General features: G+C 46.0%; 1 long non-coding RNA gene across 1 annotated transcript; it reads right to left on the minus strand.

The window, feature by feature from the left end:
* Nucleotides 1–215: 215 nt before the first annotated feature.
* Nucleotides 216–15,930, minus strand: LOC308470423. The gene is made up of 4 exons (XR_013982420.1): nt 15,300–15,930; nt 3,327–3,476; nt 1,938–1,985; nt 216–1,402 (listed from the first exon to the last, which is right to left on the minus strand). It is a non-coding gene; the product is annotated as an uncharacterized lncRNA (long non-coding RNA).
* Between the last annotated feature and the right edge of the window lie 6,516 nt (nt 15,931–22,446).

Below are 22,446 nucleotides of genomic sequence, written 5' to 3' on the forward strand. Positions count from 1 at the left end.
AGAATTCTATTTTAGAGGATTTGTCACAGTACTGCACACCATCATGAGAAAGGCAGGATATGAATCCCATAAATAAAAATGAAATAATAAATAAATAAAAATGCTCAATTGGTTGGCTTTTCACTGGCTTTTCCATTTCAAGTGAATGCAGAAATCAAAACGAAACAAAAACACATCCAGATCCTTTAATGTTCAAAAGCTATAGTCTCCTTGGCATCTCTTAATTTATTTCTCTTCCATATCGATCTTTGTGGCCACATAAGGTGCTGTAGGTCTGCTACAATTTTGACTTCACCCCCAAAAGGCACACGCCTCCATTGTCTCACACAACAGATGGATGCCATCACAAAACTGTCAAATGTTAAATGCCATTGCATGTCACACCGATCTGCCCTGCCAAATACTATATACCATTGCGTGCCCATTATCAAATGCACTCAAATACTATCGCGTGTCATCTCTCAAATATTCAGGTACTAATATAATAAATGTAAAATCATTTATGAAATCACTCTGAGCTGCAGGGTCTCACTCTGTGCATCTAATTGTTATATGGAATTCCATGCCGCGGCCACTGATTTAGATGGCTTTGAAAGAGGATTAGTCAAATTTGTAAAGGATATGGCAAATAGCCAGGATGGCTAGGTGGAAATTCCTGATTCAGAGGCAGCTGAAGCTCTGAAGAGCAGTTGTGGCACCAACACGGGAGAGACTGTTGTGTCATATCCTGCTTGCAGGCTTTCTAAAAGCACCTGACTGGATTATTTGACGTTGCACTGGGAACATGGATGTTGGATTTGATAGGCCTTTGGGTCTGATCCAGCAGGGGTCTTCTTAACATGCCATTGCACCTCAAGCTCTCAAACATGCTGAAATATCAAATGTTTAAATCAAATATCCCAGTGCATAAGAATTGCATCCGTTCCAAGATGGCGGCACGTTCATACGCTGCGGCTCTGAGCTCCCAATATTTCATCTACTCATGCACAAAACTGGCAATACAACCCAGGTGGTTAAGAAAGCCCAAGAGAGACTCCATCTGCTCAGAGTATTGCGGAAGAACGATGTCAATCAACATTTGATGATCTCCTTCTACCAGTCAACAATAGAAAGTGTCCTTTCATACTACATCATGGTGTGGTACGCTGGTTTGACATCTTCTGATAGGAAGTGCCTACAGAGGGTGGTGAATACAGCACAAGATATTATGGGCTGTCCCGTGAATCCGCTGGATGAAATAGTGGAAGAACGTTGCCTCAGGAGAGTGAGGAAAATTCTCAGGGATGATTCACACCCTGGCCGGCACTTTCTTGATCTCCTCCCCTCACGCAGAAGATATAGAAGCATGATTAGTCGCACCAACAAGGTAAAGAACAGCTTCTATCCATGGGCTGTTAGGCTGCTGAATGAAAAGAAAACAACAGGGCAACTGACTTTTGGGTTTGGTGGGTGTGCGTCAGTAAACGAGGGGAATTAAGACTAAGAGAGCTGAGGTGGGGGGTGCTCGTGTAATCTCACTGTATACAAGTTGTAGAAGTGACAATAAAGTATTTCAATTCAATTTCAATGTAGATAGCCTAGTAACTGCTGACCGTACAGCAATTATTTGATTTGTTTTTCTTTTGAAACCCTAAGAACATTGCTCTAAAATGTTCTGTTTTCTGACACTTTAATCTACAAAGCATTACCACTTGCTCTGATGCAATGTCGTCTAATGTCAAAGAGTGAGACGGCATGAAATCACACCGTTCAAAGTTGGAGTTAACTCTTGATTAGCAAAAACACGTGGCAGAGTGTCAGGCCTAGTGGGCACAGCAGCTCACCTCCGGTAGGTCTTGTTCTGTGAATCAGTTGCCAAGACTGAAAGTCCCTGGCTTTCCACAGCCGTATATGTCTCCTCCTCTCCCTGCCCCCCCCCCAGCAATCAGAGACTGTACCTGCGTGAAGCCAACCTCTTCTCCTCCCTCTTCATGCCTCTTCTGGTCCTGGAAGACAAGGGGGAGGGAAAGCTTATCACAGCAGGAGGGGGACGCATCCATGACTCTTCACCAGCCTGACTCAGTTCTGCCTCTTGGCCCCCCTCCTCCTACTTGCCTGCTTCAGCTTCTGATTCTTGACCGCTCTCTGCCACAGACTCTCCCAGCTCACTAAGCCCTGTTACCCCTTCTGCTTCCAACACCTCCTCTTCCCAGTCCTCTCCCTCTTCTTCCTCTGACAACTCATTATTGTCCCACTACCACTCACTGGCCACTGGTCCCATCACCTCCTGGCAAATAGAAGGGGAAGAAATGGACAGCAGTCACGAAATTAAAAGGGACAGCAGTCACGAAATTAAAAGACGACTGCTCCTTGGGAGAAAGGCGATGGCAAACCTAGACAGCATCTTAAAAAGCAGAGACATCACCTTGCCAACTGAGGTCCATATATTTAAAGCTATGGTTTTCCAAGTAGTAGTAGTAGTAGAAGAAGAAGAAGAGTTTGGATTTGATATCCCGCCTTTCACTCCCTTTAAGGAGTCTCAAAGCAGCTAACATTCTCCTTTCCCTTCCTCCCCCACAACAAACACTCTGTGAGGTGAGTGGGGCTGAGAGACTTCAAAGAAGTGTGACTAGCCCAAGGTCACCCAGCAGCTGCATGTGGAGGAGTGGAGACACGAACCCGGTTCCCCAGATTATGAGACTACTGCTCTTAACCACTACACCACACTGATGTATGGAAGTGAGAGCTGGACCATAAAGAAGGCTGATCGCCGAAGAATCGATGCTTTTGAATTCTGGTGCTGGAGGAGTCCCATGGACTGCAAGAAGATCAAAACTTATCCATTCTGAAGGAAATCAGCCCTGAGTGCTCACTGGAAGGACAGATCCTGAAACTGAGACTCCAAGACTTTGGCCACCTCATGAGAAGAGAAGACTCCCTGGAAAAGACCCTGATGTTGGGAAAGATGGAGGGCACAAGGAGAAGGGGATGACAGAGGACCAGATGGTTGGACAGTGTTCTCGAGGCTACCAGCATGGGTTTGACCAGGCTGCGGGAGGCAGTGGAAGACAGGAGGGCCTGGCGTGCTCTGGTCCAGGGGGTCACGAAGAGTCGGACACGACTAAATGACTAAACAGCAACAACAACCACTCACTGGGCTCTGCACCTTCTTTCCTTGGTGGTTTCCCAGTTGGTTCCTCCCACCATTCCTCTGCGTCCAACCAGTCCATGACATCTAACCTGCCTGCAAACATCACTGGAAACCCCAGGAGCAGAAGCAGCGCTGTACAAGGCCTTCTGCTTGCACAATGGGGCTTCCCCTCTTGTTGTCCTCCACCCCAAATTACCTTTAGGGGCATGTCAGGAGAACCCCTGAGACAGCGTTCAGGGAGAGGAGAAAGGGAATCATTCTGTCTGGCAAGCCGAAACCCTTGTACTAACAAAACATTCTTCATAGCATGACGATGAATTCCACCCGTTGTCTGGATATTCTCCAACTAGGGAAAGAGGAGGGAACCAACTCAATTCACATTTACAGGTGAAGCGAGCAGATCCATACTTTCTGAAATAATCCGTTAGCAGAATCACAGATAGCTTCCAAAATTCATACTTCTCTGAATTTTGCATTGTAGTTCTCCTCCCTGAATTATAAAATGCCCACGATTTTTGGAGTGGGGGGGGGGAGTGTGTACAGAAATGTACAGAATGGTGAAAATAACATGCAAAAAAAAAAATAACAATGCATTACATGGAAGGAAGCTGCTTGCCCAAATGCGAATGTTAAGCAAAATCGCTTGCAAAAATTTGTAGAGTAGGAGAAAGGTAAATGCTAAACTGCTTGTGGATTTCCATGTGGACTTTTCTAAAACAATAAAAATAATATTGCAAAATGACACACAAATGTGGAGAACCGAACTTAAAGCTGGAAATGGAGAGAAACCAAAATGGACCAATTTGCCCCCCCCCACCTCCTCCCTACGCCCAGAAACGGCTTCCTGCCATGTTTTCGCAACAGCCTTCGGTGTTTCTCTCCTGCCTCTCCAGCAATCCTGCTATGGCACACAGTTCAGGAAATTACTGCCTGGCAAGTGCCAGGGGACTTGATAGCAATTTGACCGTCGATGACTGTGGCCATTCTGCAAATCTATCGTGACACCAAGGCTTCCTTTTTCTCTTTCCTGCTCTCCTTTTATTTCTTTACCCTGCCGCCCCCCACCTTGCTGGAGTTTCCAGGCTTGCTTCCAAGGCCAGATTAAAGAGAAACACACGAGAGAGAGGGGGGGGGGACTCAGAAATTAAGCAGCTGGCTCTACTTCAAATCAAATTGATCAATATTGTGATTTTGCAATCAGATGGCACGCTTCTTGCTCGGGGGGGGGGGACCCTCAGCGAAATCAAAACAGCTCCTGGCAGACGGCAGCAAAATTGCTGGCATATTTCAGGCATAATGATCTTCGGTGCAAACCACCTCCTCCTTTCCCTGAAGTGCCGTCGCTGGCAGGAAGGAGGGTAGGGAAATTATGGCACAGGCCTCTGGTTTTTCCTCTCGCGGGGCTCCGCCAGCATTAAATGAGCAGCCCTCGCTGCCGTTTGGCTGCCTGCAGGCGAGGCAGGTAGATCCGAACGGAGGAAACTCTGCCTTGCCAGCTTCCTCCATCTCCGGGATTAATAACAAGGCGTTTATTGGAACAGAGAAAAACCAACAGGCGAGAAACAAGCTGCAGAACTGCCAGCACAGACCTGGATATTGTTATGAGGTTTCTGTAGGCAGTCGAAAGCAGGGTTAATTTAACATGTCAACAGTGGCGGTGGGGGTGAGCATCAGCTGTAAACCCCCCCCCCCCAGTTTCCATTTCAATCAACCTCCATGAGTAGGAGGGTAATCTTTTGGAGGGGCAGCTCCCCACACATTATAAAACATGGAAAACCAGGGGACTGTGGCCCCCAGGACCCCCCGAATGACATTAAAAGATTGACTGCCCTTGCAGATCCCCCACTGTGATCCCATGATGCCTAAAGCTTTTTGCTGGTATCCCAAAATCCCCACATTTTCTTCTTTAGGGTGTGCTTGTTCTCCAGGTTTACCCCACGCTTTTTCCATGTGTCTAATCATTCACACATTCATGGATGCTAATCATTCACAGGCTCCCCGGTGTAAGAGGTGGGAGAGCATGGTCCCAATCCCCAGCCCCACCCTCAAAATTATGTCCCCTGATGACCTCAGCCTCCACACAAGGGAAGAAGAAGTCTGGAGCAGGGAGCTTGCTCTATGGCAATTCACACCCTGGACAAACAGGGTCCAGCATTTCTGTGTGTGTGTGTGTGTGTGTGTGTGTGTGTGTGTGTGTGTGTGTTGCAGGCTCACCAAGACAGGCCTTTGCCTCCAACATGTGGGCAGGAGGATTCATGAGGGATGGCCCCATCCTCTTCCTCTTCTGCCTGTGATGCATGGTTAAGTAATGCCGCAGCAGAACTGATTCTTCTTGCTCTTTCACACACACACACAGAGAGAGAGAGAGAGAGAGAGAGAGAGAGAGAGAGAGAGAGAGAGAGTCGGAAGAAGGAGTCAAAAACAGGAACAGCTGGCGGGTGGCAAAGAGGGAGATCCCTGGCCGTGTCCTGCCTTTATAGTGCAGGCCATGCCCCCGAGCCAGCCAATTGGCCATGCGACGGCCTGGGATTCGGACTCGGAGGCTGAACCTGAGGAATCCCAGCCTGCACAGGAGTCCCCGCCTCCAGAACCAGCTGAGCCAGGGCTGGGGCATGAGCCTGAAGGGTCCTCACCTGTGCTGTATCCTCAGGTGCAGGCACCAGCTGAGTCTGCTCTGGCTCCTGAGGTGATGGAGGACCCATTGCCTGCAGGTGCTCCACTCTCAGCCCCGTCAGGGGAAGCTGAGGTTGCCTCTGGGTCCGGTAACCCTCCAGCCTCTCCTGAGCTGCAGGGCAGAAAGGCGGAGGGAACTAAGTTCCCGCAGGAGGATTGCTCGCCTCCAGGCCAGGAGAGGTGAGTCACCCGAGGATCGGGGCCGCCCTATGCCTCGGGGCAGATAAAAGCCAGTCAGCCCCAGTCCCAGGTTGCGGGAGCAACGTTGTTGGTAGCCTGTTCCTGCCTGCACCCTGTCCTGCTCTTCTGCCAGAGTTCCTGACCTCACCTGACTCCCCGCCTTGGACCCAGCTTCAGCTTTGACGGACAGCCTCCATACCGCACCCTCGACCTCGGACTGGACTCGGACCTCGTCGCATGGTTAGCCCTCGGCACCAGCAAAGGCCGGCTAGGGGGTGATGCGGCCGGGAATCCCCCAATCGCATGGGGCTGGCCTTCACCCACCGCGCGCATGGAGGGTTCCTTGAAGCCTGCAACCCCACCTCCTCCCGAAAGCGGAAGTGGCTTTTTTGCTCTTTCACACACACACACACACACAGAGAGAGAGAGAGAGAGAGAGAGAGAGAGAGAGAGAGAAACAGCTTACGTCTGCCTGCTCCCCCTTAGCTAGCTAAAGCACAGAGGGCATTCTCTCAACTCATATAGAGCACTGAAGCACAGAGATGCGTTTCTCATCAAGAAACCATCACGTAACCTAACCTCCAACAAGGTGCTCCCCTCTCGATGTTTAGGACTACAACTCCCATCATCCCCAAGTCAGCACAGCTGTGCTGACTGGAGCCAGTGGGGGAACCTACATTTTTGGAACGCTGGAAGCTTGAACTGTTATGGGGGTCCCCAGGGGTGCCAACTGTAAGGGGCTCTGGGTGCCCGAGCACCCGCAACAATTTTGTTGTGGGTGCTCAACACTCACACCACATGGCCCCCAACGCAACTTCTGGTGCCTCACAAGGCCTTGGAGATGCTTTCAGAGGTCTCGCAAGGTCACATAACCTGACTTCCGGTGCCACCAGAAGTCAGGTTCTGAAGCTGGGGGTGTATGTGTGTGTGATGTCATGAGGTCACATCACAACATGACATCAATGACGTCATGTGCACTGGGCACCCATATCCTGGGGCCCAAGGTGACTCCCCTGTGAGCCCCTTTGCAACCAGCAACGAGGTCTGGGTAACCTTTTATACATGGGTAAAGTTTTATTCTGTGAACCGCCCTGAGATCGTATGATGAAGGATGGTATATAAATCTAACAGACAACACCAACAACAATAGCTGTTATCTTCTGCAGTGGGGTTGTTCCATGACAGATCACCACAATTAAAAAATAATAATAACTACCACATCTCAGTTTTCCCTTAAAATTGGCATACAGTACTGGATTATCTCACATGTCAAAGTCACTGGTGTGAATAAAAATGTCCTATGCCTTATAGTTTTCAAGTTATGTTAGGGATGGAAATTAGGGAAATTATATACAAACATGATGCCTCATAGAATGGTGAAACAAAACAAAACTAAGCAAAACAAAACAAAACACTACAGTCAACACAACATTTTATTTTAGACACCTATGAGACTAAATACTACATGAAGCACATTTTACAAAATACTATTTTTTCTGGTTTTTCTAGCAACATACATACAGTTTCATCATATGAGAACTTCCTTGCAATGCCATTTTCTAGAGACAATATGCTTGAAGAATTTAAGCACTCTTCAGTCATGGTAGACTGAAATTTGTTCTTTATAAAGGATAGCTTTGAAAAATCAATTTCTGCTTCATAGCTCATGATAGGCAATGTCAAGTACAGCTTAAGTGCAGTAGTAATATTGGGGAACACTTCAATTAGGTTTTGGTCACAAATAAGCTGCAGAACCTCTGTGCATTGCATTTTAGATGGCGTGTTTTCTTCTGGGATTTCCCAAAGTGCAAATATTCTTTGAACTGATAACACTCATTTACTAATTTGAGGTCAATGTTGTCTTTGTGATACGATACTAATCAGTTTAATACTGTCCTCATTAATTTCAGGATTGTTCACCAGTTCTGGGAGAAATTTGAACCTTTTCATAACCTGCTCATATGGGTCAAACCTCTTGCTCAGCTAGATTGTCAAGCAGTCATTGAGCTGATATAAATTTGTCAGCTCCTATCAAAAAAGCAATACCACTTGTTCCATCTGAAAAATTATTCGTAACAATGTGTTTGGAAGCATCGGAATAACTTGGGGAGGTATCTTCACACTAACCTTTAGCTTCTGATTCACAGTGTGCATTCCTATTGGCTGAATTTTCTCTGAGTTCTTTAACAAATGAAAGTAGATAGCAGGAGACAACCTTTAAATACCAGGCGTTTCGAGTTTCCTACTTGTTTTTTCAAACGTTCCAGCACTTCTTCCCAAAAGACTAAAAATAAATAAATAGCATATTCCATCTTTCCCAACTTGTGGTATAAACTCCTTGCATCTCGTTTACCTTCAGGCTTCTCTTCTGAGTCTTCAAAAATATGAGAGTTGTGTAACTAAAATTGGATCTACTAGAGCCAAAATTTTAAAACTTCTGGGATTAAGGGCTCTGAATTTTAAGTTTTGTTAGTTTCATTGTAGATCTGCCCCTAACTGGGGATTATGACAATTATATTCCAAAACATCTAAGGGCAGCCAGGTTGACGAAAGTTGTCCTAACCTAAACTGCTGACGAAAACATAATCAGCTGATTTTCCTGGAATATTAACCTGCCATCTGCTTAACAAAGGAAATGGCCTGCTAGCATCCCTGATGATATGTCAGTAGCTTAACTTGCAGAGCACCCGGTCAAAGCCGGCAAGTGTGGTGCATGTTCTCTGAAATGGCTAAACACAAGACTTTCAAAGTCTGGAGTTGCTTCTCCCTCACTCACAGCAGGACAGGGAGGCTGTGATTAGCAGAAGAGAAGCTTCAGTCCGGATGTGGGCACCTAACCTTTTATCCTGCTAAGCACCTACTATCTGGAGAGATGCAGGAAGAAACTGGTGCATGAGGAAAGGGTTAAGCAACCGAAGGATCTCCGATGCAGATTGTATCCTTCCTTTTCACAGGAGAGGCAGCGGGCTTTGAAGAGGTGAGACAGGGCCAGAATGTCCCGTTCCCAGCTAAGTTTGCTACTCATTCACAGTTTTAGAGGGGTTGTTGATTCATCTTTCCTGAGGTCTTTCAATGGGAAATGTATTCTGGGCAGAGTTTCCTTATGCTGTTTTGGCTTTTGGCTGGTTGGTTTTGCAAAGGTCTTGAATCACAGAACTGTAGAGTTGGAAGGGAACCCGAGAGTCATCTAGTCCAACCTCCTGAAATGCAGGAATCACAGCTAAAGAATCTCTAACAGGTGGTCACCCAACCTTTGCTTAAAAACCTCCAGTGAAGGAAAGTTCACCACCTCCCAAAGCAGTCTGTTCCACTCCTGAACAGTTTGTTGTTGCTGTTTAGTCGTTTAGTCGTGTCCGACTCTTCGTGACCCCATGGACCAGAGCACGCCAGGCACTCCTGTCTTCCACTGCCTCCTGCATTCTGGTCAAACTCATGCTGGAAGCTTCGAGAACACTGTCCAACCCGTCCTCTGTCGTCCCCTTCTCCTTGTGCCCTCCATCTTTCCCAACATCAGGGTCTTTTCCAGGGAGTCTTCTCTTCTCATGAGGTGGCCAAAGTATTGGAGCCTCAGTTTCAGGATCTGTCCTTCCAGTGAGCACTCAGGGCTGATTTCCTTCAGAATGGATAGGTTTGATCTTCTTGCAGTCCATGGGACTCTCAAGAGTCTCCTCCAGCACCATAATTCAAAAGCATCAATTCTTCGGCAATCAGCCTTCTTTATGGTCCAGCTCTCACTTCCATACATCATTACTGGGAAAACCCAGTAGTTTCTACTGTCCTAAAGTTTCTCCTAATGTTTAGCCAGAATCTCATTCCTTACGATTTGAATGCATTGGTTCAGGCCCTACCCTCTGGAGCAGCAGGAAACAAGCTTGCTCCATCTTCCATGGGACAGCCCTTCAGATATTTGATATCTCCGAAATTTCATCTTGCGTCCAGATTTTTGCCTGGTGCTTTGCGCCTTGAACATCTGCCTGATTTCAGCATGCAGAGAGATCAGAAACCGAAGGTTTTCATGGCATGGAGATAAGCATTACTGCCTCCTCACATCTGCACATCAAAGTGCTTTCAAAGACACAGTTGCGTGACCTGCCATTACAGTTAGCAACTATCACTGAAACATTAACCTGACTTGCTTTCATTTTACATTGTAAACTACTTTAACCAAAACCTAACAAATTAATTAACAAAAAACTGCAGCCTGACTGTAAAGTTGTCGTTAAAGTATTTGAATTATTAACGAAAGAGATGACCCCAATTAACCAGCCAGCAGATGTTTAATTATTATTTTTATGACTAATTCTAAAGCGTACAGACACAGTCTCCTTCTTAGGCAATGCTTCCTCGCCAATAAGGGAGGCAAAGGAGGACAGTTCTTAAGATGACAGTTGTCATTTTAAAACAAAGTAAGTGTGCTTTTGTTCTTGAGAACATTTGGTTTTCTCCTTGATTTATTGATTTATTATTTTTATTTATTTATACTCCACCTTTCCCCCGATGGGACGCAAAGTGACTTACCGCTAAAAATAAGAACTGTTAAAAACGGAGGAGAAATACAATAATTAAAAAACAACTGAACATTGGTAGAATTAAAACTATGCATCTATATATATAATCTATTAAAACCATTACAAATAATTAACAATAAAAATAGCACAGCACCAGCCCTTTCATTGAAAGCAGTCGGTTCCCAAAAAACCTATTGGAACAAGAAAGTCTTCACCTGCTTGCATAAGTACTCAGAGTTCGTTAATTAATCTGGTCAATAACAGACATGATAGATATTCGTCGAAGGATGGTCTATGCTACAAATCAGTCCTAAATTGAAGGCCCATATTGTTAGATCTGCACTTTTGAAGCTCCACCCCATAGAGCTGTTTTAACTGGTCTCTCTTAATTTTTCTTATTAGTTTTTACTCACTCATTACTTATGCTTAATCAAGCATTCTATGTATATGTTTCAATCTACGTTTGGCTTTTGCTCCCATTTATTTAATAATTATCCGCTTAGATTCATACTGTTATGCTATTTATTTAGATGTTTTGCTTATGCTGGTCTGTGACCACAATAAAGTAAATTCATTCAGTAACAGACAAGACATGCACTTTGCAGGAGGCCTGGCCTAAAACTGGTCTGGACACACAAACAGCTTAAGGTTGCCAAGAAGAGTGAACACATTTCCCTCCAAAAAAATAAATAAATAAACCCACACAGTTCCTAAGGAAAATACACAGTGGGCTTTGCCTCGCATGAGCTCTTTCCAAATGAATTATCAGAAGGGAAGGGATGTTTATCAAGAGGCCGGTTTTGCAGCGCTGACGTGAAGCTAATGCAGCTGGAAGTACAAGTTATCGTGGAGCATCTACACTCTGGAAACAAACTACTGGAAGGCACCCAAAGTTCACCCAGACCACACAGTGAGCCTCGTTTCACAGAAGCGAAGAAATTCCTCCATGGATGTAGCTGCCGCATGCATGCACGGCTCTTGCACGTCGATTGCTGAGCAAGATTGTGTACATGCACATGTGTGTAATTCAGTGGCAGCCAATGGTGATGCCCTCCAGAGTAGGGATGAATGGATCTGCCACTTTCATCTTCTCACCTTCCCCATCTTAATTTCAGTTCTCCATGTTGCCACAACAATTTGTATTTGCAGCCTTGGAAATTCACCAGCATTTCAGCGCAATTTTCTCCTCATACAGTCATACCTCATGTTACGTTTGCTTCAGGTTGAGCGTTTTCAGGTTGTGTCCCGTGGCGACCCGGAAGTACCAGAACGGGTTACTTCTGGGTTTCGCCGCTCGTGCACGCGCAGACGGGCAAAATGACGTCACGCGCATGCGCAGAAGTGGTGAATTGCCACCCGCACGTGTGCAGATGCGAGTTGTGTTCTTTTCAGGTTGCAAACGGGCCTCCGGAATGGATCCCGTTCACAACCAGCGGTACCACTGTATACTATTCTTGTATGCCATTTTGACTGGGAGTGATGGGCACCAGGTTGGGCAAGGCTGCCCTCATCCTGCTATGGTTCTCCTCACCTCTGATGGCAGTGAGACCCGGAGAAGGGCCTCCAAGGTAGATTTGAAGCAGTTGCCCTCACTTGCCCCCAGTGACGTCATCATGTCATATAGCCAAATCTGACTGGTTATTTGGAGCTGTGACTACTAAAATTCACTACACAATCCCTGATCAGGATCACCCACTTGTCTAACCAAAAAAGGGGGAAGCCACTTCAGGCAGAAAGAATATTTAGCCACTGCAGCAAAAAGAAAAAAAAGTAAAAAAGATAATGGGAGCCAAATTGGACTGGGGGAAAGGCACGCATTCACCCCATCTTCCAGTTTTCTCTGCCATGAATATTGCTAGAATTTCTCCTCTTCCCCACCAAAAAACAACAACCCCACAACCAAATCTGAGAATATTCAGTATAGTCTGGATAACTGAAATTCAGAAACTGGATTTCTGGTCGAAGAAGGCAAGGTGCATGTTCTAGTTATCTCCTGCTTGGACTACTGCAACGCCCTCTATGTGGGGTTACCTTTGAAGGATACCCGTAAACTGCAATTAATCCAGAATGCGGCAGCTAGACTGGTGACTGGGAGTGGCCGCCGAGACCACATAACACCGGTTCTGAGAGATCTGCATTGGCTCCCAGTACGTTTCCAAGCAAAATTCAAAGTGTTGGTGCTGACCTTTAAAGCCCTAAACGACCTCAGTCCTGTGTACCTGAAGGAGCGTCTCCACCCCCATCGTTCACCCCCTGAGATCCAGCGCTGAGGGCCTTCTGGCAGTTCCCTCACTGCGAGAAGCAAAGCTACAGGGAACCAGACAGAGGGCCTTCTTGGTAGTGGCGCCCACCCTGTGGAACACCCTCCCTTCAGATGTCAAGGAAATAAGTAGCTATCCTATCTTTAAAAGACAACTGAAGGCAGCCCTGTTTAGGGAAGTTTTTAATATTTAATGCTGTACTGTTTTTAACACTTGATTGGGAGCCGCCCAGAGTGGCTGGGGAAACTCAGCCAGATGGGCGGGGTATAAATAATAAATTTATTATTATTATTATTATAAAGGTGATTTTTATCCTAGGATACTAAAATCTAGGACTCTTGATTGCAGTGTAAGGAATGGGGAACTGAGAGTGACTCATGCGCTCCAGAACAAAAACAGCCCATGAACTGTAGAGTCCTCCTGTGAGATGATACTTTCAGAATGAAAATGAAGGTTTGACAAAATGGAGGTTCCTCCTCTTCACATTCCTCTAGGAGACACATGGCAGAAAGACCTTATAAAAGCAGACCCCCCCCCCATGAGGAGGACACCGCAGTTAATAAATCAACAACACCCTCTTAGCTTAATTTATAGTTCATGCAAGTAGTTCCCCCCGGTGTCTTTTTGTGTGTGCACTGTGTTTTTTCTTTTCTCTGAAAGACACACAAAGAGAGCAAAAATTTAGTTGTGGATTCCATTCTTTCTGCTTGCAATAAGGTTACATCGCATTGAGGTTTTTTCTGTGCTGCGTTTAATCTCTGTTCCTTATTTTGGGGGAGTTTTTACTTCCGCCTTATGAGGAATAGAAATGGGGGTTTGAAGACGGGGGGGAGCTTCCCCCGACCCATGGTTCCTCGAGGGGACGCATGTGACAGGAAGGCACTATAAAAGCGCCCCCCCTCCAATAACTAAGACATCATTAATAAATCAATGGCAGGGGAGATGGAGCACTGAGCTGTTTGGGTCACACATGAAAGACAAACCCATCAAGCGCTCGCTCAGCGCATTAACACATAAGGCCCCTGGATCAGTCGGGCTAATGGACAGCATAATGAAGCCCTGAGACCGATTAAAGCATAAATCAATTTCTAAAATGGATTTGGTCCCCCCCCCCTTCAAATGTCAGGAGCGAGACACACACGGTTCCTTTGCAAGCCTCTCTGGCAGCTGCTCCACGTCAGAGCCGCTGATCTCTTCCTGCCATAAGCGGGAGGGTTTGTGTGTCGTAAAACACACACATGCAGGGAATCGATCGTTGCACCTGAACCAGCTACAGGCGCCAAACACTCCCTAATCAATACGATCAATTCATGCCCGCCTGAGAGATGTGCACCAGCCAGCGGCCGGGAAGAGCTCAAAACGAGCCGTGTTCAATATCGGCACGGATCGTTCCAGTTGTGCCTCGTTACACAGCAGCAGGGTTGACTACTCCATGCGGACAAATATGAAAACTTGGCTCAGAATCCCAACTGCTATTTCCTAAAAAGCCACTTCTGCCCTGCAGAGGAGGTAGGGGTTGCGGGCGTAACGCCCCCTCCCTGCGCGATTGGGGGAATCCCCGGCCGTGTCACCCCCTGGCCAGCCAATCGGCTGGCTCTGGGGGAGTGGCCTGTCCTATTTAAGGAAGGCGTGGCCAGGAATCTCCCTCTTTTGCTGCCTACCAGCTGTTCCTGTTTCCCACCCTCCCGCCCTATAAGGTTTTTGTTCCTTGACCTTGCTATGGACCTTGGTTGGTCACCGTTGAAGGGCCTGGTGGGAATTTTTCCACTTGGTAAACTGGCACCAGCCACTTGGTTTTCGCCTACCTGGTAGCAAATCGTCACAACTTTCTGGGTATTGGCGGTTAGGCATTGGTATTGTTCTGTAGATGGAAGAGGGGAGGAAGCGCCATCACCTGCCCCGCATATTGAAGGGCAGTCCGGTAAAGGATTCTGGGGGGCGTGGCCCTGTCCGAAGCCTATGGAGGTGAGGGCCTAAGGCACGCCCCCAAGCGGTTACCCCAGGGGGGTTCCTAGTTGATGTGCATCAGCAGGACTCCCCCTACTGGTGGTTAACCCTTCCCGGACTTCAAGCAGACGGGCTGAAGCCGGATATAGTCGATTAGGACCAATGCCTAAGCCAATACTGCTCATCACCTGTAACCAATAAAGTTGTGGCCTTATTTAGATCATTAACCTTAATAATTGTGTCATGTGTCTTTATTTCCACTGGGGGAGGCGCGGGAACTCGCCAAGCTATGTTTCTCAGCGGCCATAGGCCTCCCTCTCTCCGTAGCGCATGAGAAACGAAACTCTCAGGAGCTGAATGCACTGTCTTGGAATATCACGGGGGCAGCTTTCACAACCAGTGTGATGAACATGGCAAACTCATGCTCCCAGATCAGGGCCAGATGCGGATAGCTGCACCCCCTCGCTTAAAATTCCCCACGATGCACTGGAGTAAGTTGGTGGGAAAATTAAAAGGGTGGCTCACGCCACCTCAAGGCCCAAGGCCCCGCTGAGACCATGGGACCCCGACAGTTACTATTGCTGTTGATGAATTGATCACCTTCTGTGATGGATGGACCCTGGCCCAGCCTCCTGGTGACCCAGCAACCAATCGGTTTGAACATCAGCCAATCAGGAGGATCGAACATCAGCCAATCAGTCAGTCTGACATCAATACCAGGGAAGATTCTGGAGCAGATCATTAAGCAAACAGTCTGTGAGCACCTAGAAAGGAATGCTGTGATCACCAATAGTCAGCATGGATTTCTGAAAAATAAGTCATGTCAGACTAACCTGATCTCGTTTTTTGACAGAATTACAAGCCTGGTAGATGAAGGGAACGCAGTGGATGTAGCCTACCTTGATTTCAGCAAGGCATTTGACAAGGTGCCCCATGATATTCTTGTAAAGAAGCTGGTAAAATGCGGTCTTGACTATGCTACCACTCAGTGGATTTGTAACTGGCTGACTGACCGAACCCAAAGGGTGCTCATCAATGGTTCCTCTTCATCCTGGAGAAGAGTGACTAGTGGGGTGCCACAGGGTTCTGTCTTGGGCCCGGTCTTATTCAACATCTTTATCAACGACTTGGATGATGGACTCAAGGGCATCCTGATCAAATTTGCAGATGACACCAAACTGGGAGGGGTGGCTAACACCCCAGAGGACAGGATCACACTTCAAAACGACCTTGACAGATTAGAGAACTGGGCCAAAACAAACCAGATGAATTTTAACAGGGAGAAATGTAAAGTATTGCACTTGGGCAAAAAAAATGAGAGGCACAAATACAAGATGGGTGACACCTGGCTTGAGAGCAGTACATGTGAAAAGGATCTAGAAGTCTTGGTTGACCACAAACTTGACATGAGCCAACAGTGTGACGCGGCAGCTAAAAAAGCCAATGCAATTCTGGGCTGCATCAATAGGAGTAGAGCATCTAGATCAAGGGAAGTAATAGTGCCACTGTATTCTGCTCTGGTCAGACCTCACCTGGAGTACTGTGTCCAGTTCTGGGCACCACAGTTCAAGAAGGACACTGACAAACTGGAACGTGTCCAGAGGAGGGCAACCAAAATGGTCAAAGGCCTGGAAACGATGCCTTATGAGGAACGGCTAAGGGAGCTGGGCATGTTTAGCCTGGAGAAGAGGAGGTTAAGGGGTGATATGATAGCCATGTTCAAATATATAAAAGGATGTCACATAGAGGAGGGAGAAAGGTTGTTTTCTGCTGCTCCAGAGAAGCGGACACGGAGCAATGGATCCAAACTACAAGAAAGAAGATTCCACCTAAACATTAGGAAGAACTTCCTGACAGTAAGAGCTGTTCGACAGTGGAATTGGCTGCCAAGGAGTGTGGTGGAGTCTCCTTCTTTGGAGGTCTAAAAGCAGAGGCTTGACAACCATATGTCAGGAGTGCTCTGATGGTGTTTCCTGCTTGGCAGGGGGTTGGACTCGATGGCCCTTGTGGTCTCTTCCAACTCTATGATTCTATGATTCTAGGAGCTGGCAATTCAAATATTCAGAACTGGCAGTTAAACTGCCAGTCGGGGATCAGGGCGGGTTTGGGAAAGCACCTACATAGGAATCTAGATAGAGAGGGACCTGTTTTGTTATTTTATTTATTTTTATTTATTAAATTTCTATAGCGTCCGCACCAAACCCTGAAGTGACTAAAAACGTCATAAAAAGGGGCAGAATGGGGAGGGGGCTGGATGGGGTGTGCACAGGCTTTTTAATAGTGTTTCAAATATGTGATTTCATGGATGGTGTGGTGCCCCAGAACGTAACCCCCATGTAAATACATAACACAATAAGAAACAAAACAATCACACAGAGAGAGATTTTTAAGAGCCAAAGCTTGTTTAATTAATCAAAGGCCTGGGAGAAGAGGAACATTTTCACCTGGCACCTAAAGATATGCAATGAAGGCGCCAGGCACGCCTCTCTGGGGAGAACATTCCACAAATGGGGAGCCACCACAGAAAAGTCCCTGTTCTCATGTTGCCGTCCTCTGGACCTCCCGTGGAGAGGGGCACACAAGGAAGGGCCTTGTGAGAAATTAGGGGTTAGCTAGGCAGGGCAACCTGGTTTAATTCCCTGAGGGGAAAGAAAAAATCCCAGAAGAAGCTGTGAGATTGTTGCTGATATAGTAATACTAATAACCGTTCTATTAGTATCCACAGATTAGGTTTCAAATTAGAGTACTCAATAAGGTTTTAAAGCTCTGTGTAGAGAGCATTTGCCTGAAACTAAACATTGTGCCTCACTTGAATAACTATCGAGCTTAAACACCTCACTGAGTGTAAAGAAATAAAAAGTCTAGTTTTGTTCCAGATGTGCCTCCTCATTAAAATGAACCTCTGCTTTGGGGGAATAAGCAGCCAAAAAGCATCCTTCACACAAGTAAAACACTTGGCTGTGGTATAATAACGGAAAACAGTACCACAGAAAACTGAAACAGACCTCTCTAGTGTTGCTAACAGGGAGAGCTGTTGTTTTTTTTAAACACACAGAAAAACGGTCAGGTTACCCAGTTCTCATTCTGGGGTGAGGGAGTCTGTAACACCTTCCACATCTGCCTCAAGGCAATGTACAAAATATAATAAAAACAGCTTTAAAAAACGGGTTAAAAACAACAACAAACAGAGCACAACTTAAAAAAATAAATAAATTACCAAGTAGACACCCATGGTAAAAACTCATTCACACACTAGTTGGAAAGGCTTGCCAGAACAAAAATATCTGGAAATTAAAGATAGTGGGCGCCAGTTTGGAAAGGGGTGATAAAAATGGATCCAGCAAATAAATAAGATGGCGGCATTCCTTTCAGCAGCTTTTGAAAGGTTCAAAACAATTTTGGCAGGGTGCTTACAAGCATACTGTTTAGGAGGGTCAGGGCAGAGAGAAAATGAGAGAGATCCTGCTCTCTTTGGATCTCCTAGCCTGAATCCTGCAGGATCCTACAACCTTCCAGGTGCCACGCTCCGTTTTGGGGTAAGCTGCCAATGTTTTCTAATACTGGAAATGGGGTCTGCCGCCTGCCACCCTCCCCTCTCTTGAAGACAGGCTGCTGCAGACATGCCTGTTTGGGCTGAGATTACCTGTTTGTGAGTTATATTAATCGCTGGAGCAAAAACTAATTATTTGGTTCGCTTGCGATGTCTTTCCCGTAGAGGCTAAGGCTTAGACAATTACTTCATGGAATCCAAGGGCCTTGAACTACAGGGGAGGGAGGGAGGAAAAGGGAAGTTGCTCTCTTGCAACATTGCTTCATGTTATTTTATACGTATATTTTTGCACACGCATCTATGAGCCACAATAGTATTTCACTGTGCAGTGCTGGGGTGAACTATAGGCAACAGACTGCCATTTCCCCACAAATCCCCTACTAAACCCTGAGAGATAAATTCATCAATTCGTGTAACCAAATTCAAAGTGCTGGCTATGACCTTTAAAGCACTACTCGGCTTAGGAGCAGGGCTGCTAAAAGGCCCCCATTACTCACATAAGCCTGCTTGCTTTATTAGGATCACATATGGGGCTCCCCTTGTCAGTTCCAAACCCCTGTTCAGTTGAGACTAAGGATGTGCGAATCTGTCAATTTTGGTTTCTCGCCATTTCTCATTTTCCCAGTCGTAAATTCACGTTTGCACATTCCTGCAGCAAATTGCAATTTTATTTTGTTCCTTTCAAAAACAAAACCTCATGAAAACCAGGCAGCCTTTGAGAGCGAATGTCTCCTAATTACACACATTTTGGTACACAGTTTTGATTGATATGCACATCTTTGCAAAACAATTTGCTACAATGTAATGCATGTTGCATGTCTTTTTAATGACCATGCGGACTTTTGTGCAAACTTATGTGCCTTTATTGGTTGGAGAGATGCATTGCAAAATTCAGAGAAAAACCACAAATTGAAATGTGGAGAACTGAACAGAAACTGAGAGAAACCAAAATTGGGACAGACTCACCCATCCCTAGTTGAGTGGTATCAAAATTTTAACAATTCAATGAACTATGCCAAAGATTGAACCCATAGCTTCTACATGCTCTATCACTGAACTACTAGGAGACAAGTGAAGCGTACGCATGTCTCCCAGTAGCTCTATTTCATGGATACTTTCCTTTTTTTAAAGAAATCACCATTGGCTTGAAAAATTCTCACAGATTAACAACGTGGATCGAGGCAGGCAGGTGTAAATTGCAGTGACCTCACCATGTCTCAGTAAGCACATTGGCAGGTAAAGCAAACCAATCATTCTGGTGGTCACTGTTTGAGGTCACTTTAATTCAGAGATAGCAGCCCCTGCTTGGCTTGGGGAGAACAATTGATGGGTAGGGATGTAATTCCCCAAGCCAGCCTGTCAGAGCCTCTGTCAAGAGCTGGCCTTTCCTGCCCTCCCCTCCAAATCAGCACTCATCTCTGAACGGCAAGGCTTAAAACCAATCACTTTCCAACAACAGGAGATGCAGCTAATCAAACAGGGCAGGCGATGAAAGGAAGACGAAGGATGCTGACATAAATAAAAGTTTGAGGATAGAATCATAGAAGCATGGAACTGTAGAGCTGGAACGGACCCCAAGGGCTATAGTTCAACTCCCTGCAATGCAGGAATCTCAACTAAAGCATCCATGATAGATGGCCACCCAACCTCTGCTTAAAAACCTCCAAGGAAGGAGAGTCCACAACCTCCTGCGAGAGGCGGTTCCACTGTCAAACAGCTGTTACTGTCAGAAAGTTCTTCCTGATGTTTAGTCAGAATCTCCTTCCTTGTAGTTTGAAGTAACTGGTTCGAGTCCTACCCTCCAGAGCAGGAGAAAACAAGCTTGCTCCAAGTTCCATGTGACGGTCCTTGAGATATTTGAAGATGGCTCTCATATCTCCTCTCAGCCTCCTCTTTTCCAGGCTAAACATACCCAGCTCCTTCAACCATTCCTCATAAGTCTTGGTTTCCAGACCACTGGTCATCTTGGTTGCCCTCCTCTGTACATGGTTCCAGCTTGTCAGCATCCTCTTCCTTGGCTATTTCCAAAGATTAGCGATAGGTAGACATGAAACCACCTTATCCTGGAGGTTACACCATTTGTCTACCCGGACCAGTGCATATTTTGTGTGTGTGTGTGTGTGTGTGTGTGTGTGTGTGTGAAACTACTTTTTAAAAAGAAAGAAAAAGAAAGAAAAGATAAAAGCCCAGGATTTACAGGATATTGGGGTTTGGTTTTTTAATTTCCTAAGTGACCCCAATTAATTAACAACCCGACAACAATTCCACTGCAATATGTAGCAGCACTTTGATGATAAGATCTACAACAGCTCAGGCTAGAAAGTCAATCGCTTATCAAATGTTCTAATCAACGTGAACATGCCGAGATCACTGGCAAGGTCACGTCTACAGCGATTTTCATCTGTCCTCAGCTACTCCCTCAGTCGATACTCTGAACATGTTAATTAACACATCCCCCCGCCATTGTAACATATCATACCTTTGGACCAACAGCCTGGATGGCTCAGTTGGTTAGAATTTGGTGCTAATAATACCAAGGTTGCAGGTTTTATCCCCGTATGGGACAGCTGCATATTCCTGCATCACATGGGGTTAGAATAGATTATCCTCAAGGTCCCTTTGATGATTCTACGATGTTTCAAAACTTTCCCTCGAAACCCAAACTTGATTGATGTTCTTTGTCCGTCACAGAAATGACCCAAGGTTTTTGTAACAGAAAAGCAAATTCCTTGAATTAAATTGGCTGGAATCACTGCCACAAAGTCACAGTTCTTTCCCTAAGACTAAGGGCAGGGAAATATACTTGCGTCCCACTCTTCCTCCAAAAGTACACAGGGCCATCTCGTTTTAGAGTCACAAATCAACCTGGCATAGCCAGTATGAACTGGGAGTCCATGCTGGAGGTGGCAACGGTCACTGGGTAAATTGATAGCCTTGTCCCGTGGACAGATGCCCATGTGATGCCCACAAACAGGACCAGAGAGCCATAGACCTCTCCCCACTTGCAGTTCCTAGCAAATGGTGTTCAGGGGCATACAACCTCCAATAGTGGAGACAGAAACATAGCCATCATGACTAGCAGCCACTGATACCTGCCAGGAACTGGCTGCCCACTGAGAAGTGGTGGCTTGATTCTGTGGAGTGGGACCTGAAGCATTTTTGTTAGGGATTGTAGGAAAAGACCTGCCAAGGAAAATAAAGAACTTATTCATGTATACGACAACGGCGGCAGCAAGAGTCTTAATAGCACAAGGATGGAAGAATGAGGAAATCCCGACAAAAGAACAGTGGCAAGAGAAATTGATGGATTATACAGAACTGGCGAAATGGACGTACAAACTGCGAGACAAGGGACAACTGTGACTTTAAAGAAGAATGGGAACCTTTTACAAATTACTTATAAAAACAACAAAATGAACTGGACTCCTTGGCAGGTTTTGAATAAACATACACAAATTTATTGATTGTTAATATAATAGACAGATAATTTAAGGATCTTTACAATTTTACAATATGCAGAAAATAACATGTGTTGAAAAATCAGAGAGAGGAAAGTCTTGGGGAGAGGGTGGGAGGGTCTTTCTTGGGGAGGATGAAGATGGAGGGATGAAGATGATGTGTTTTGATAATTTGTTATGTTGAAATTCTTAATAAAAATTATTTTTTTAAAAAAAAAATTATGTGGAGTGGGCACCGGGAGAAGAGGGGTTGGAGACTTGACTTGGAAGAAGGAATCAGTGAACTGGGAGAAACAGCTGAGAGAAGAGAGTCAGAGGCAGGAGGAGCTGAAGGACTGGAGAGTGTAGAATGCGTGCAGGAGGAGGGAAGGAGAGGTCAGGCTGGGGAAGAGTCAAGGACTTCCACACCTCCTCCTCCTGCCCCCATTGTCTCCCAGGACCAGGAGAGGACTGAAGAGAGAGGAGCAGAAGCAGGATGCATGGGGGCACAGTCTTCGTCTGCTTGTGTGCAGCTTGGGTGGAGGAGATACATAAGCCTAGTTTTGGGGAGGGGCCTCTCTGTTGCAGCAACTGCTTCATTGGGTGTACACCTAGGAGTAGCTGAGAGACGTGGATCTGATGGACATGCCTTTTGCTAACTTGCAAGTATACATTTGACAATAGTCAGTTCCTCATCCTGGACAGCAATTATAAAGAGAGTAAAACCATACCAAGTGGAACCTAACCGTATAATTTCAGC

This window comes from Podarcis pityusensis (assembly GCF_964106645.2).
Source record: "Podarcis pityusensis genome assembly, chromosome: 1".
Classification (NCBI taxonomy): Eukaryota; Metazoa; Chordata; class Lepidosauria; order Squamata; family Lacertidae; genus Podarcis; species Podarcis pityusensis.